Genomic DNA, 15,311 nt, shown 5'->3' on the forward strand with positions numbered 1-15,311 from the left:
ACGACTTCGTGATTCCTGATTGCCCCAGTGGTATCCTGATAATACGCTATGGCTACCTAGATTTTTTCGATAATGATCTCGTACGACGGTTTCTTAACAAGAACGCGTGTTAACCCGATCTTTCACTACATTTGAGAGTACAATCTGTTAGGTTGTATATCTTGTTTATCTCGTTTACCATTTATTGTGTGTGTTCCAAATCATTTTTTGAAGACGTTAATGGATTTTATAAAATTTTTACACGATTTTTTGAATTGAATGTATATACAATCTCGATAAATTGCTGTCTTCAACAGGAGATTTTAATATTAAGGAACGCGTATTAATTAAGGCAGAAACTTGGCCTCGATATTTTTTCACGTATTTTTGTAAAGGTTCAGAAATTATGTGCGGAAATTAGAATACGATACTACGAAAAGATCACGAGATGATGATCCGCCGCCATGATTATTAGCATTAGGCGCGTCTGTCGCGCCTACGAATTTTGCGAGATCGTTTTTGAGGTTTCTGAGCTCGGCCGATGTTGTTCGGGGCAGGTGGGGAGCGGCGTGATACCGGTCGAGAGTATCATAGTTTTATTCTTTCCACGACCGGGGAAAAAATGTAATTGGCTTGACCGAAATCTACCGCCGAGGGTGGAGGAGACCGCGCGAACGGGGGATGCATGGGGATGTGAACGAGGGAGAAAAAGCGCGTGTGCGAACGGGGCGACCTCTCGTAATAACAATGATTAGGACGACGAAGCGATCCGCGAAAAAACGAATAAGAGGTGATGGAGAGGGAGTTGTGCAACGAAGCACCTTCAGCTCCATCCTAAAATGGCGGCAAACAGGGAGGCTCGCATGAAACGCTGTTGTGTAACATTTTTTGGCTGCAAAATAATAGCCTTATTTTGTTATCCAGAAACATATTTATTTCAATTGCACGTAAAATCGCATTTTGATTTTATATATAATTTTTATGATTTGCCAGATAATAATCCTTATCTAAAATCGAGACATAAGACGATCTTATGTCCTGATTTATATGCTGTTTGAGACTTTAATCAAGATATTATTGACTTAGTCACGAAATATATATACTTTTGATCATACTTGTGTTGTAACTTAAAGACCTTGTGTGCCACTTAAAGAAGAAATAGTATTGTATTTTTATTTTTGTCAAAATAAAAAATTATATAACAGAGAAACGATAAATAATACACAAGAAGAAGCTTTCTCGTGGGTATCATTTCTTTAAAAAAATTTAATAATAGATATAAGTATTAAATTTATTAGAGAATAATTATTTTATTTTGAGTATTAAATTATTAGTGTTTTTAATATTCAAAATACGTAATCACCATATATAACCAATTTAATATTTACAATATTATATTCTCTAAGAGTTCATTCTATTAAATCTATAGTGTCAATTTTAAATTAATTTTACTCGCCACTACTCCTACTAAATATATCGTTATTTTATATTAAAACGATAATTAAATTTGACACGATACATTGTCAAATTGACAATGTATAGTGTCAAATACAACCATTGTTTTAATATAAAATAATGACCCGGCGGTCAGTAGTGATGGGGGACGCATGTTTTGTGCCCTTCTGCTCTCGTACCTTTTGCGATGGTCTGGAAAAAAGAGGAGCATTCCCGTACTTATAACGTATGCATACGTATGATTTTCTGCATCTCCTCTATTTCCTGCCTTCCTTTCCGGGAGTCATTAAAAATCCACTCCGCCCGCCGCTACGCAATTTTAGAATTTTCATAAAGCACACGTCAAAAAAAAAAGCGCTGGCAAACGAGCGGCCGTAGTTATATCACTATTAAAAACGCATTAATCCCAAAATCCCGTGCTTCGGCATCGCTGTGCGCTTTATACCGACCGTACGACATAAACGGCCGGAACTCCAACGTTGTGCCCGCCGCGTGCACTCTATCCAAGATAGCGGTGCAACGTTCGCGGTGCTATTACCGCATTCGCGTTTTTGCTCACGCGTATGTTGAAGAAAGCCACACTGATTTCGCCGAACGCATCATCGTGGTGAGGATTCACGCTGACGTGTGGTTATCATGCCATTTCCCATAAATAAAGGGTAGCGCAATACGTGAAACTAGTAATAGTGTGAGTTTAGTGTACAATGTAACGTCTTAAGATTACGTTGAAATATGATATAAGGATTACTTGTTCTTCGAACTTCTGTAATATGAACTTACATGTTATAAACAATATTCAAGAGATATAAATTATATAAAAATATTTTTTTTCTAATAATTTAAATTATGACATTTAATAATGACATTTATAAGACGTATAATTTATACTAATTGAATATTCAACAGCATCTAAGAGAAAATATAAACGTGTCTATATTTTGATATATAAAATATATTTTAGAGGTAGTAACTTATGCTATATTTTAACACGAACATAAAATTTTGTTTTGTTTCAACAATATTTAACGAGAGAACTTTGGGGAATACGAGGAGAAGTTTGCATTTGTCATCACGAGAATCCAACGGCATTGTTCCGCACTTAAGATTAAAAGGCAGCGATTCAGTCAACCCCGACGAGGGGTGGCGAACGAAATGGATGCAATATTACGAACGTCATTGACAACGAGAGAATAACGAGCGACGCGGGAAAGCCAGGAGCTTCTAAAGCTCCGTTCGCCGCTAATGGCACTTCTCCAACCAACGAGGGGGAGATTTTAAGTTCGTTTCGCGGGAAAACTGTTGATTTTCGTCGAACGAGGAATTACTTTCCTCGCATCATCTCTCTCTTAAATCATGGATCGATTGTCGAACAAGCATAAAAAAAAACCCTTGTAGCACAATTCGTTGGCACAATAATTATTGGCATAATATATCTCCAATACATGTCAATGTTTAATCAATGTACATATTACCAATGAATTGTGTTATCGGGAAAGAATTCACATCATAAAAATTGTTTTAAATCAAATATTGGAATAAGGCAACAAATTAATATATTTTATATCTAAAATTAATGTTTGTTAATATTTAAAAGAATTTTATTACTTGAAATGACATATACATCACCTTTTTAATATTACACATATATATATATATATATATTATACAGTTTACAAATTATTTAAATGTAATATAAAGTTTTAAAATATTATAACAAATATTAGCTGTCAACAGAATTTTTTAATATAAAAAAGTAAGCTCGTGTAAGTGCAACGCAATAAATTAAAATGTCAAGGCTTTTTTTAAAACAAGCAAATGTATTTAATAGTTCACTACATTTGCTCGTTTTAAAAAAAGCCTCGACATTTTAATTTATTGCGTAGAATTTTCTAATACACAATATGTACTAAATTATACTTATGAAAGCCGTCAATCGGCTTCGAATTCCACGAAGTATCACAAAGAACCAATAGAAAATAGCATTTAAGTCTAGGCGACCGTCGTTTCGTCGAACCATTTTTAATAAGATCGTGGCATAAAACGATGCTAAATAGTATGAGTCCTTGTAGTCACTTCCCTCTGCCTGTTAATGCTAATGATGCATCCTGTAAAAAAAAATATCATATGCTAGCCACGAGATTTTGATATAAGGAGAGCAAAAAGACGAAGCGTCGGTGGAGTCAGGAGCGGAATCAAGAGGGAGCGCGACGAGAGACACCCTTCTGTGTGCCTAATTCGATCGAAGGCTCATTATGATCTTAGAGCTCGTCCCGGCAAACCTAGCATTAGTATAAACACGGATCGGGAGTACCATTATCCGAGCCGCGGCGGTGGCCCGTTTTGAATACGAAAGGAGCAGAGATATTATGTTAATCGGCCGGACGATATTACAATATGCGATCGGACGCGTTGTTCCCTTCCCACAAGAGCCTTTTTCAGATTTTTCGCCCACGTATAAAGTCGCTTACGCGTATATGTATGCGTGTCTCTCTTTCGAGCGAGAAAGCAATATTATATTATAATAAAAAGAAAAGGACAAATTAATAATAAACGGAAGAAGAACGCGACGTCGGCGTCGGCGCACCGCAGTATCTCATGAATATTTATTTGGGTCAGACTTAAACAGTTCGAGGTAGCCTTTTGACGCTTCGTTAAGCGTCCGACAAAGGGGCTCGTCCATCGACCATGCCCTTTTTAACTTCTACAAAGTAATTAGACGTCGCGAAGATGTTCCACCTAGTCGTCGCCTAACTCGCGATGTCTGTTCTGTCGAATTCAGGAGCGAATCGATTTTGGGGTTGTCGAATCGAAACGAGGATAGTCTGATACGAGATAAAGAGGGTAGAATATCACCTTGAATTCATGTTACCTTTCTTGTCTCGTCTTTGCAGATTAGGGAGATCTAAATTGCAGCGCGAAAAGAGTTAATAGCTCGGTCGACGATGCTGATTGAATAAAATATTACTTATCTTTGATAGATAAAATATTTCTCGCTTAAGATACGCGTAAAATAAATGCATCACGTATCAACAAACTATTCACGACCATACCGTTAGTTCTATTAGTTTAATCGGATTATACTATAATTCTAACTTCCGGTAATTACATGATATATTACATGATATTAGAGGATATCAATTTATCTCGTTCTTCAACATACAATTAACAGGTATTAAGACAAAGCTACATACACTTTTTCGTACTTATATAATATCTTCGTCTGCATATTATTGAAAATTGCTCGCGAAATAGTTTTTCCACGAGAATTCCTTTAAAGGTGGGAGAAATACAGATTATATGGAAACAATGTTACGCAATCACGTAGAGGAATGATTATATACGTTAAATTCCTAGAAGTGATTTCTGCATCGCTTTCTGCGGATCAACGCGTTCTCGCACGGGGCTATCAATTATTGAAGTAACTTTAATTACAATCACATACGTAACCGCCGCGGCAAATATATCCGCGATCTGTACTTACAATTACATCACGAATTGTATTCTCTACCCGTTGAGAGAGAGCTAACGCGCGTAATTTTAGGTCTTGTTGCCTCTCTCATTGGTTATCTCTCAGCATTATCGAAGTAGCAATCATTTTCAAATGTTAGTGCGAAACAATCCCCGCGAATTAAAGTCATAATAATATCGATTGAAAATTACTGACATTTCCGATTAATCCTTTCATCAAGAACAATTACATTTCATCGAAATTAATCCTCGTTCTCTATAAATAACATTTTACTATCTGGTCAATATATAAGAAAGACCATTAATCACGAAAAATATCACGCAAGCAATCAATTTAATTCAAATAGAAAGAGTTTCAAAACTCTGATATTTGAATTAACTGATTAGCTTTATCCAGGTAACAAAATGTTATTTTAAAATATTATAATAACATTAGATATAATTGAAACGTTATTCATAAAATAATACTAATCTCTCTTTTGTCATTAAATTTTTTCATTCAATTGTTGACAGACACGTCAAAATTGCTCCTTGTAAAAGGAGATATATCGTGAAAGTATATATCCTCTCGCGAAAATTGCGCAGTGGCTGTCTTTGAGTTCGAGCGGATTATATGGGTGGCAGAGTTGAATGAAGGGTGTAGGAGGGTTCGGCTACTGAGGGATCGTTGTTGCCATGGTAACACCAACCCCGTCCTCTGGTCGTTTGCCATTCCCCCCTTCCTCCGAGAGGGATTCCTCCGACTGGGAGGGTGCGATCCATATCTGCTAACGCGGAGTCACGTTTGAATGGCCATTTTGTGTCTGCATTTGTCGAAGAATAATTCAAATTCGAAATGCTGGCATGACTTATTATTTATCTCGATTAATTACGAATACTTTTATTTATTTTATTTTCTTAATGTTTATATTGCTAAGTTAAGATAAACGTGCTAATAAACGTTTATATAATACTCTGTTTTATAGTATTTACAGATTGATCTTTAGTAAAAAATTATGATAGTATTTAGACAGAATATAGTCAGCCAATTTTATTTCTAATTCCACTACAAATAAATTGCAAAACTTTTCAAGATCTTTAATATTGTATTTTAATAATTTGTATTTTAATATAAACAATTACACTATTGACTTACAGAATTCTTTGTGTTAAAAATTGATAAATGGAGTAAAAATATAAATTTTATTTATAACAATTTAATATTAAATAAAGAAATACTACGATTAGAAAAATTTTTTCTGACTGTTTGATTATTTCCATGCAGTTATTTCCATTAATGTAAACAATAAATTGTTTCTGTATAAAGTATAAATATAGAGTGCGATAATACTAGGCGCGTCGTAAAGCAAAAAGTTAAGCTTCGCACATAAATGGTGCGTACAAAAGAACCCGCGTGTCAAAGTTGACTGGGAAAAATTCTGAAACAAAGAACGAGGAAGCGGTGATTAAAAACAATATTGCATGCTGCTTCGTAATTGCGTGTTTTCGTATTTATATAATCTCCACTGAGCTCTCCGACTTCGTAAATTTACAGTGATGATACACATAGCCTCTGAGTATTATTTGATGCACTTGATACACATCGCGCTGCACGCCTTTTAATATCTGTAGCCGCGGCTGCGGAAACAGAGAGAAAAGAATGTAAAATTAAAATGCTCCACGTGTTGAGCATTTCAAGCTTAGAATTCTATAATGGCACAACAACGGAAACGTTAAAACAGTGTATTCCCTGATTTGCTTGCGCCGACGAAAAATTTCACTCGATATAAATGTACATATAACGATACATATTTCAATATTATTAAAAAAGAAATGAAAGCTTCATAAAAAGTGTATTAATATGCGTATAAAATTTAACACAATAAAAAGATTTGATTTTTCAAATTCATAATTTTTCACTATCAATAATATCTCTGCAATGACAAAAAAAAATATTTGAAAGGGTTCGATTAGATTGCTTAAAAATCTTGTCTACGTTCTATGGTATGTAAAAAGAAACATAATGTCCAAGAACAGCAATTATTAATTACGCCTCGTAGCTATCATCACTGGTATCATTAAACGAACGCAACGGCGGCAGTTAGACCGTCAACACCGATAATGTCCCACGTCATTAATTATTTCCCGACATTCACACCTCTCACATCGAGGATCGTGCTCGCACAGGCGATGAGGAAGCAGGATAATTAAGAAACAATTGTTTCCAGCGCATTAATCCGGCGTTCTCGCAAGCGTTGTGCATAGAATTTTCAATGACACTTTCAAGAACTCTACGAGGCCACTCTAACTCGGCACCCCTTCGAGTGTACATATAGGGGTGCACTGTCGCGATATGGCTGCATTGGCCCTCAAGCATCAATTTTGAGAGTCACGCTCTTACAATCTATTACGACGTTAAGAGGAAATAATCATGCGGACAATTAGCAAAGAGTATACCTCAGACGATGTATGTCGATTTGCGCAAAGTATAGAGATACTATCAAATTTACACGTCGCTGCAGGCTACTTTGTATGTACCGAAAGTAATCAGACAATGTTTGAATACCAATATTCTTATTAATACATGATAAGAGTCTGATCGTATGTAACATGTGTAAACATGGGCTATTAAATAAAATCAAGAACATGTGTCTGTCTTAAGACACCTAATATATTACGCATAATTATTCGAATTAACATAATTAAAAATATCTTTCTTGAGTTTAAGTGGGTGTTTCTTTGCGGACAGAAATTTGCACCTTAATGTGTCTTCTTTTGCATGCACGTGTATCTAATTTCTTATACATTCACAAGTGCTCGGATATACGTCACCGTATCTGGCGCTTGATTACACACGTAATAGCATACAAGAGAAAAAAGCGAATGACAAAAAGTGATTTTATTCCCAGCTTTGTTATTATATAACATTTTTTTTACCATAAAAAGAATAAATTACTCCGTGTTGTTATTATATAACAACATGGAGTAATTTGTTCTTTTTATATTAAAAAAAAAAATAAGATTGCTGCTGGAAAAATTATATCTCATACATCTTTATTGTGCATATTTTGATATAAAATTATTCTTTTTTTTTTTTATAAATAAACAATTTTTTTTCCTTTGTTTTAAATACAAATATTTATCTTTGTAATCAGGATTATTAAATTGGCAGAAATGAATTCCTTCCATATTTAAATTTAAATTCGCATTTAAATTTAAAGAGTAATAATAACAAAGAAGGGCTAGAAAGTAAGACATGAAAATCTTGAGATCCTCCCCTAACGTGAAATTGCAATATTCCGAGCAACCCTATCTTTTCTACGATATTACAGCCTCATGCAGGGAGTGAAAATCCCGATCGAACTATTTAGCCGCCCTTGAAGAATCGTCCTGGCCGAGGGAGGGAGGGGGGAGGGGGAAGGAGGGGGTAAACGGAGAAGGGAGGAAAGGGCGTAGATATCCCTTCGAAGCTTGGCTTGAGGCAGAGCTGCGTGGTGGAGGCCCATTTGCGATGCGAGTAACCCACACCACACCCCCCCGAGATATCTTCCACCTTCGGCGAGTTGCTTCCTATATACATATATATGCGCGCGGTGGGCGATGCACATGCAGCCAGACGCGGGCAGAACCTATCTGCCATGCACGATCGCTCGGTTGCATATAGGCTGAGACGCGCAGCACGTCATTACGCGCGCGGAAAGCAAAAAGACGAGCGCCTCACGGCCGGCCAATCGCCGTTCGCGTGCTAATGAATCTGAACCGGCCTGACCAATGGTGGGGACCACGTACACCGTTCCCGCTTATGTGTGCCCGATGTAACCCTCGCAGCTACGTCGCGGAACCGGCCAAGGGTGTGGTGCCCTTCGATCGGGGACTCGAGTATCGCACGAGATCGGGGTTGAGCACGAATTACCTGCAGGGAGAGAGAATTTTGCTGCGCGATTTTTCGGCTGATAATGTTCATCGTGTTAACCGCTCGGGGTTAAAATATTGATGTCGTAATGCCGAGATGGGCGTAAAATCAGTTTAGTAGAATCGAAATAGTTGATCCTAATTCGCGTATATAAATTTTTCTGGGCAAATTTATTTTTATATAAAGCAATGAATATCGAAACAGAGATCAAACAGAGATTAATCTCTCCTTAAATGCATCAAGCTTTGCAATGGTGGTAATCGATATATCGATGTAACCGAATGTAAACCTCTCATACACGATGGGACAACATTGTAATAAAAATCTATGTTTTCTTTTTCTTCTAATAATTAAACTTGAAATTTCCTATGTGGCTTTCACTGTACTTGAATCATGTGCAATGCACGAGCGATCACTTAAAAATTAATTTGCATTATCAATAAGTAACTACGTGTCGTCCCTGGGGCTACTCTAGAGGTGTACATACGTAGTAAGTTGATGTCGGGGAACTCACGCGACTGAATTTTTTATTCCCTATATACCCCTATCCCATAAACATTATGCTCGCCCATCGGCAACGTTACATAAGCAATAAAGTTAAATTTCATCTAAACCTAAGTCGAAGTACATCGAATCAGTCGCCGCCTACGTATTCAGATATTCCTTTAAAAGCAGTAATCAACATACTCCGCGAACATTCGTTATTCGCATCGCGAATCGAGGTCAATGAATCGAACAGCGTTCTTTTTTTCGAGGGTATATCATTCTTACGCCTTCGATGCGCATGTCTTCCAGAACAAAGGTATACAAATGTCGATATCATCCATGCGTTCTCTCGGGCTTTGAATTGTCAGTCGAATTGTCTGTCGCTACGTGTACGAGACGCGCGCGTGGAAAGCCAAAGGGAATAAGAGTAACCAAAGTTTCGGGAACGTCGCCTATTTATATACCTGCAATGTGTACATATAAAGTCCCTGCACGCGTTCGTGCACAAACGCACATTGCCGTGCAGTCAGAACGCGACACGGCGCGGCTTCGCGCTCGGTGCATGTGCATTGCCGCTGCGATAGAGAGCGGCGCGGAGCGGTGCAGTGGAGTCGGAGAGGCGCTCAGGGCTATCATTATGGCGGCAGTAGACACTCCCTCCTTATCGCCGGTTTCCAGCACGAGTCCCAGACGAACGAACGAACGCTCGCAGCTTCGCTTGCTCGCCATCATTATGTTTTCCGCGGCGAGCAAGAACGCGCAGCGCCGAGAGAGAGAGAGAGAGAGAGATAGAGGGGAAAAAAAACAGAGAAAGAGAAAAAAAAAAGAGAAAACAGGCACTGTATTTCCGTATACATGTCCTGCATGTACATGCACAAGCGCGCTGCGCGATGGAGAATGTGTGCACACGGGCGTGGATGCCAACGCGGCCAGAGCACCGAGTCTCGCGCGTATCTCTTTCTCTATCTCTCCTTTTCTTCTTTTTTATTTTTTTGTTTTTTATTTCCATAAATATACCTCTGAGCTCTTTGATGTTTCGCAGTTGATATTTTGGAGAAAGGCTCCTAAGCACGTAGATGAAAAGTGAACTGGACTACGTCGTAAAAGAGAAGGCTTTGAGAATTTTGTAGCGTTTCACTTGCTATCAAATAATGTAGGAATAGCTTTCTACGGGAAGCGTGTTTGCTTACATGAAAAAAAGAGAGTTTTCGCGGTGAGAAATTTATATCTCGAAAAACATTATTTCTTGTGACGCATCGGTATCAGTGTAATTTCCAATTCCAGAAAATACGAAATCGTTGGCAACGGCGGAAGAATCGCTATTTCGCAAGAGTAACATGACGGAAGATAAAGAGGCACGGTCGACGCAACGCAAGAGATATGAATTAGATCCAGCTGTAGGGCGTCTTTATATGTGTCGCTTTCTTAAACTCTTTTTTTTTTTACGACTGCAGAAATTACGGGGCATACACGAGCAGTAGCAGCGCACACGACATGAACGAATCGCATACGGGTGTGGACCAGAACGCGGTCACCATTGAGCCGTACGTTCTTTCATTTCCTTAAATACAGCTCGGCGAGCTCTGATACTTTGTAATCGATAGTTGTGCGAAAGAGGTATAAGCATGTAGTAGAAACTGGACTGACCGGAATGGCAGACCGCAGAAGCGCGGACGTCTGTCATTATTGCGAATAATAATGGTTGCTTAGCGTAGCGGTTTAGTTGTAACACTGACGTTTGCTCTCTCAAGATTTAGTGAGAAAGCACGGCCTTTCGTAACTTCCAAAGTTATACGCTCTACATACCATTTGTTGTATTGTAGAATAAAATAAATAGAACTAAATAAATCACATGATTCCGAAAAATAATTTTATTTTGTCAAATTAAAAATTCCGAGGGAGGGAAGAAACATTTTATTAAAAAAAAATATTTGTGTAAGTACAGGATCGCTTTTTCTATCGTGATAAAAAGGAAAATTACGTTGCAAGAACGTAAACTGAATTGATATGTCATAAATTGTAAAAAAAAAAAAAATAATAATACATAACGCGATCGCATCATCATCTATAATTGCGCATCTATACCTTCGCGGAACTTGTTTGTCGCTCATTTTTTTTTACATTTCAACGAGATGCTTTTGGCGTTACAAGCGTTTACATCGATAACAATATCAAGTTGAACCATCACGCGTTAATTGTCTTCCGGAAGAAATCGTAGTTTTACCGAAAGGATCGAGATAACACTCGATCGTGGAATAGCGCGCATAGCGATTAAATACAATGGGCACGATCATTATAATCCAGGATCAGATAATACCTACTGAAGGCGATCGCCTTCATACGCGAACGCGAAGATAACTGCTCGCCTCTGTTTTAGGTCGTTGCTGATATCATGACACGATCTAGGAGTTAATGCGCCAGCGCGATTGATTCTAACGGCAATTTCGTTCTCGTGCATCCACAGAATCGATAGTACGCGATAATTATTGTGATTCATTTACTTCTTGTAACGCAGCTGCCTAAGTTTCAGCTTACTTCCTATCTTCTCAAATACTCTTCCTATCATCCGGAATATAGTTAGTCTATTATTACATGTCTAATTATCAATTGGCGCGCTGCCGATTATTTTTTCAATGATTGTACTTACTTTATTGCTTTTAATGTAACTAATGCCGATACGATCAGTGCATCAGAAACTTACTCAGATAACCTTTCGCAATTTCTCTTTCGCTATTTAGTAAAACAATATTATATTGTTATACTACATTTTACGGACTATTTTATTTACTAATTATTGTGAAGCATTTTTTTCACAGTGTAAAATATTTTCTATAAGAAATTAATATTAGTTTAAAATTTTTTTACTCGAATGAAAGCAAAGTTATCGCACAATACTTCGATTTGTATGACAATTTTACAAGTGTGCAGCAAATTTAATCTTGCATGACGTATTTATATTTTTTATATTTTTTAAAAAACTGATCCTTACCTTTAACAAATCCTTTCCGTGTGATTTTTACAAAATGGTTTCTTAGAGTTTCTAAAAATTCAGGGAAGTCTTTCGCAGTCAGGCAGACAGCAGAAATTTGCAGGTATCGGTTTTTAAGCGACAATTACTGTACGACTCTCGAATCGTAAACGTTGTAGCTTGATCGGATTTCCAAGTTTTGTGAAACTCGGCACGATGCCAACATCTGCCAACAGCTGAAGCGAAATATAGAATAATTATTACATCTAATTGCAAGGATTACACGGGTCAGAAATTTAAAAAAAGAACGAAATTTTTAAGCAATCTTATTATTTAGACAAGTTCAACTGTTTCACTTATTACATTTATATAACAAAACATTAATACAGTGTTTCAGTTTTCTAAGAGATCTTTCAACAAGTTTTCTTTTATAAATGTACTATGCTCGATACTGACACGATAAAGAGAGAAATGTCTTCTGAATCTTTAAAGTGCCATCGAAAGAATGATACTCGTATATAAGACTGACATTTACCTAAGAGTCGTTATAATGGTTTTCTCTTTTTGCGTAATCAAAGTGACTTATTATATGTTACATACACAAATCTATACGTTAAGTAATTATATTCTTCACGTGCAATACATCACCTTGAATGCTTCGACAATAATTTTTCGTATAGAAATATAACGATGCAATCGACTGACACTCCCATAATTACCTGCTAATTATCTTCGTTCAATATATGAGAACTGATGAATGGACATTCGTCGATCGTGACGTGTTTACGTAATCGCTAGCATACGTTCTTTTCATCGGAAAATGTAATATTGTTCAATCTTTTTTTGGTTTCCTTTTGCTGTTTCCTTGATCTGGAAACCGTATAAATTTGCCATTCGTCTTATGCTCGCGTGATAAGGTCTGTTATTAAATATGACTGCAATAGATCGATAAATATGAATGTCGAAATTCAGGATCGACAAATCTGAGTACGATAATGATCGGATCGCGGTTTGCCAGTTGCACAGCAACAACAATGCCGAGCGCACGTACATCGAAGGCGACATGTGCGCCATGCAAGCGTCTATGTCTCGTACAACACGCACGAGGAGACCTTTTCACTGGAACTCGTCGAGGGCCACTCTAAACAAAGCCACCGGCAATGCTACGTAACGTTACACGTATAGTCGACAATACGTCATCGCAATTGATTCACAAAATAAGTCATCAGAAACGCAACTGGTAAACCCTATCTGATATTTTTTGTCCGATAAGCATAAACGTTTAGTATTAACGTTTGGACGATATGCAAACCGGTCATTGTTTGATCTTCTCTTTAATTGGTAAAATTTTGGAAGATCTTCAATATATATTTAATCAATTGATTATTGATCCAAATAATGGATTACATAAGTTCCAGAGAATAGAATTTCACTATGTTACACCTGTCCCAAATAACACACGTGAGTGGTCGCCATGTTCCATCACACAATACACTCATACCACGACAAATAAATTGAAGAATAATGAAAAGAAAAGTGTCGCGGTTCACTCTATGAGAGAAGCGATAACGTGGTGCGGATATTCCGGTAATGTGGTCTCGATATGGCTTCTGTAACTTTCTTCTGACCGCTATACTTTTTCTTGTGTTCGCCCCGACTGACCGACCGCCATGTCTCGGTTACTCACACTACGAAGAAAGTTCTCCACCGCAAAATCGAACTCGAATGAAGAAGAGGAAACGCGCTCTGCCGTGCAAGCAGGAGCATGTGACAATCCGCTCGCATCGAGGACCGAGGAGAGACTCTATAAGGTGGTTTCCATCCCCCAATAGCGCGGCTGGCGCGCTGGCGGTCCCGACGCTGCAATCATTCCCCGGTAATGATTGTCATTACCGGGCACGGGAGGGCGAGCGAGAGCGGGTGGACGAACGGAGCAGAGGGATTGGCCTGCATTGCGATTGCGTTTCTGTCTGGTCCCATTGGCCGACAAACTGCGACTACGGACGCGTCTGTCCCTCAACAGACGATGCGGCGACCTGCACCGGGTGGTGGAGGCTAAGTAATATTTCCCCTTTTTTGGACGATCTTTATTTGATAGGAATCAACCGTAATCGCGGGCTTCGATTGTTAAGCCGCAAGTACTTTCAGAAAGGGACTTGGATCGATGAAGATTGTGTTTATCGATTTTTGCTGCTCGCAAAGAGGAGAGCAAAAGAGAGTTCCAGCTGCGTTTTTTGCGACCCGCAGGCGGTAGATTTTGATTAAAGAGTCAAGATATGAAGCTGCATCAAAGTGTTATCAATGCACACCTTTTACGCACCACAAAAGAGTAAAGATGTACTAATTGTAAGTCTCTGTTATAATTATAAATACACACGATTGTTAGGAAAATATTTCGCAAATTAATTTAAATATCTTGTCAAATATTTATTGATAGATTTTTTTATAATTAATATATACTTCCAAATCATATACTTTTAAATATATATATATATATATATATACATATATATATATATACATATAGAATTAAAATAAAAAAATATAATAATTGTATGTTGCTAAAGATAAGATTACTAAAGCTTGTATAATTTTAATAATAACGACGCAAAATTTACTCAAACACAAAACGATACCTAGAGGAACGTGCCACTCTCTAAGCGAAAGCAACCCTCATTCGCATCTCGACCCGCGCCCATTCATTACTACATCTGTAGCACTCACGCGTGGCCATTGAGCGGAATGCAAGTAGCAAATTAACCTGAAATGCCCGGCTAACTTTTCTGAATGGAAGATTACTGACTCGTGCGTTCAGTATCTGCGGTAATGTCCGCCTCGCGTTATATCGACTTTTTCTATGTTGATAATGAATATGTGATTCAATGGTCTATAATGATTTATTCTAAGATCTTTTCCCACGATAGATGATTTTTAATACGTTGTGAGAAGCAATTATTAATGCTTCTGCTAAATACTTTTTTTCAATAGATATGATATTATTTATAAAACTTTTTCAATTTTATTTAATACTATAGTTTATCAAAATATGTTTACTGTTTTTCA

The 15,311-nt window shown here is 37.6% G+C and overlaps 1 long non-coding RNA gene across 2 annotated transcripts; it reads right to left on the bottom strand.

Moving 5' to 3' along the window:
* Positions 1-3,078: 3,078 nt before the first annotated feature.
* LOC105151334 (uncharacterized) lies at positions 3,079-14,578 on the bottom strand. 2 transcript variants are annotated; one of them, XR_015545137.1, is made up of 4 exons: positions 12,968-14,578; positions 12,270-12,484; positions 5,592-6,320; positions 3,079-3,539 (listed from the first exon to the last, which is right to left on the bottom strand). It is a non-coding gene; the product is annotated as an uncharacterized LOC105151334 (long non-coding RNA). The 2 variants fall into 2 exon arrangements; XR_015545136.1 differs by lacking the exon at positions 3,079-3,539 and having other exon boundaries at positions 3,973-6,320; positions 12,968-14,566.
* Between the last annotated feature and the right edge of the window lie 733 nt (positions 14,579-15,311).

This window comes from Acromyrmex echinatior, chromosome 5, assembly GCF_024713525.1.
Source record: "Acromyrmex echinatior isolate Ae372 chromosome 5, ASM2471352v2, whole genome shotgun sequence".
NCBI lineage: Eukaryota > Metazoa > Arthropoda > Insecta > Hymenoptera > Formicidae > Acromyrmex > Acromyrmex echinatior.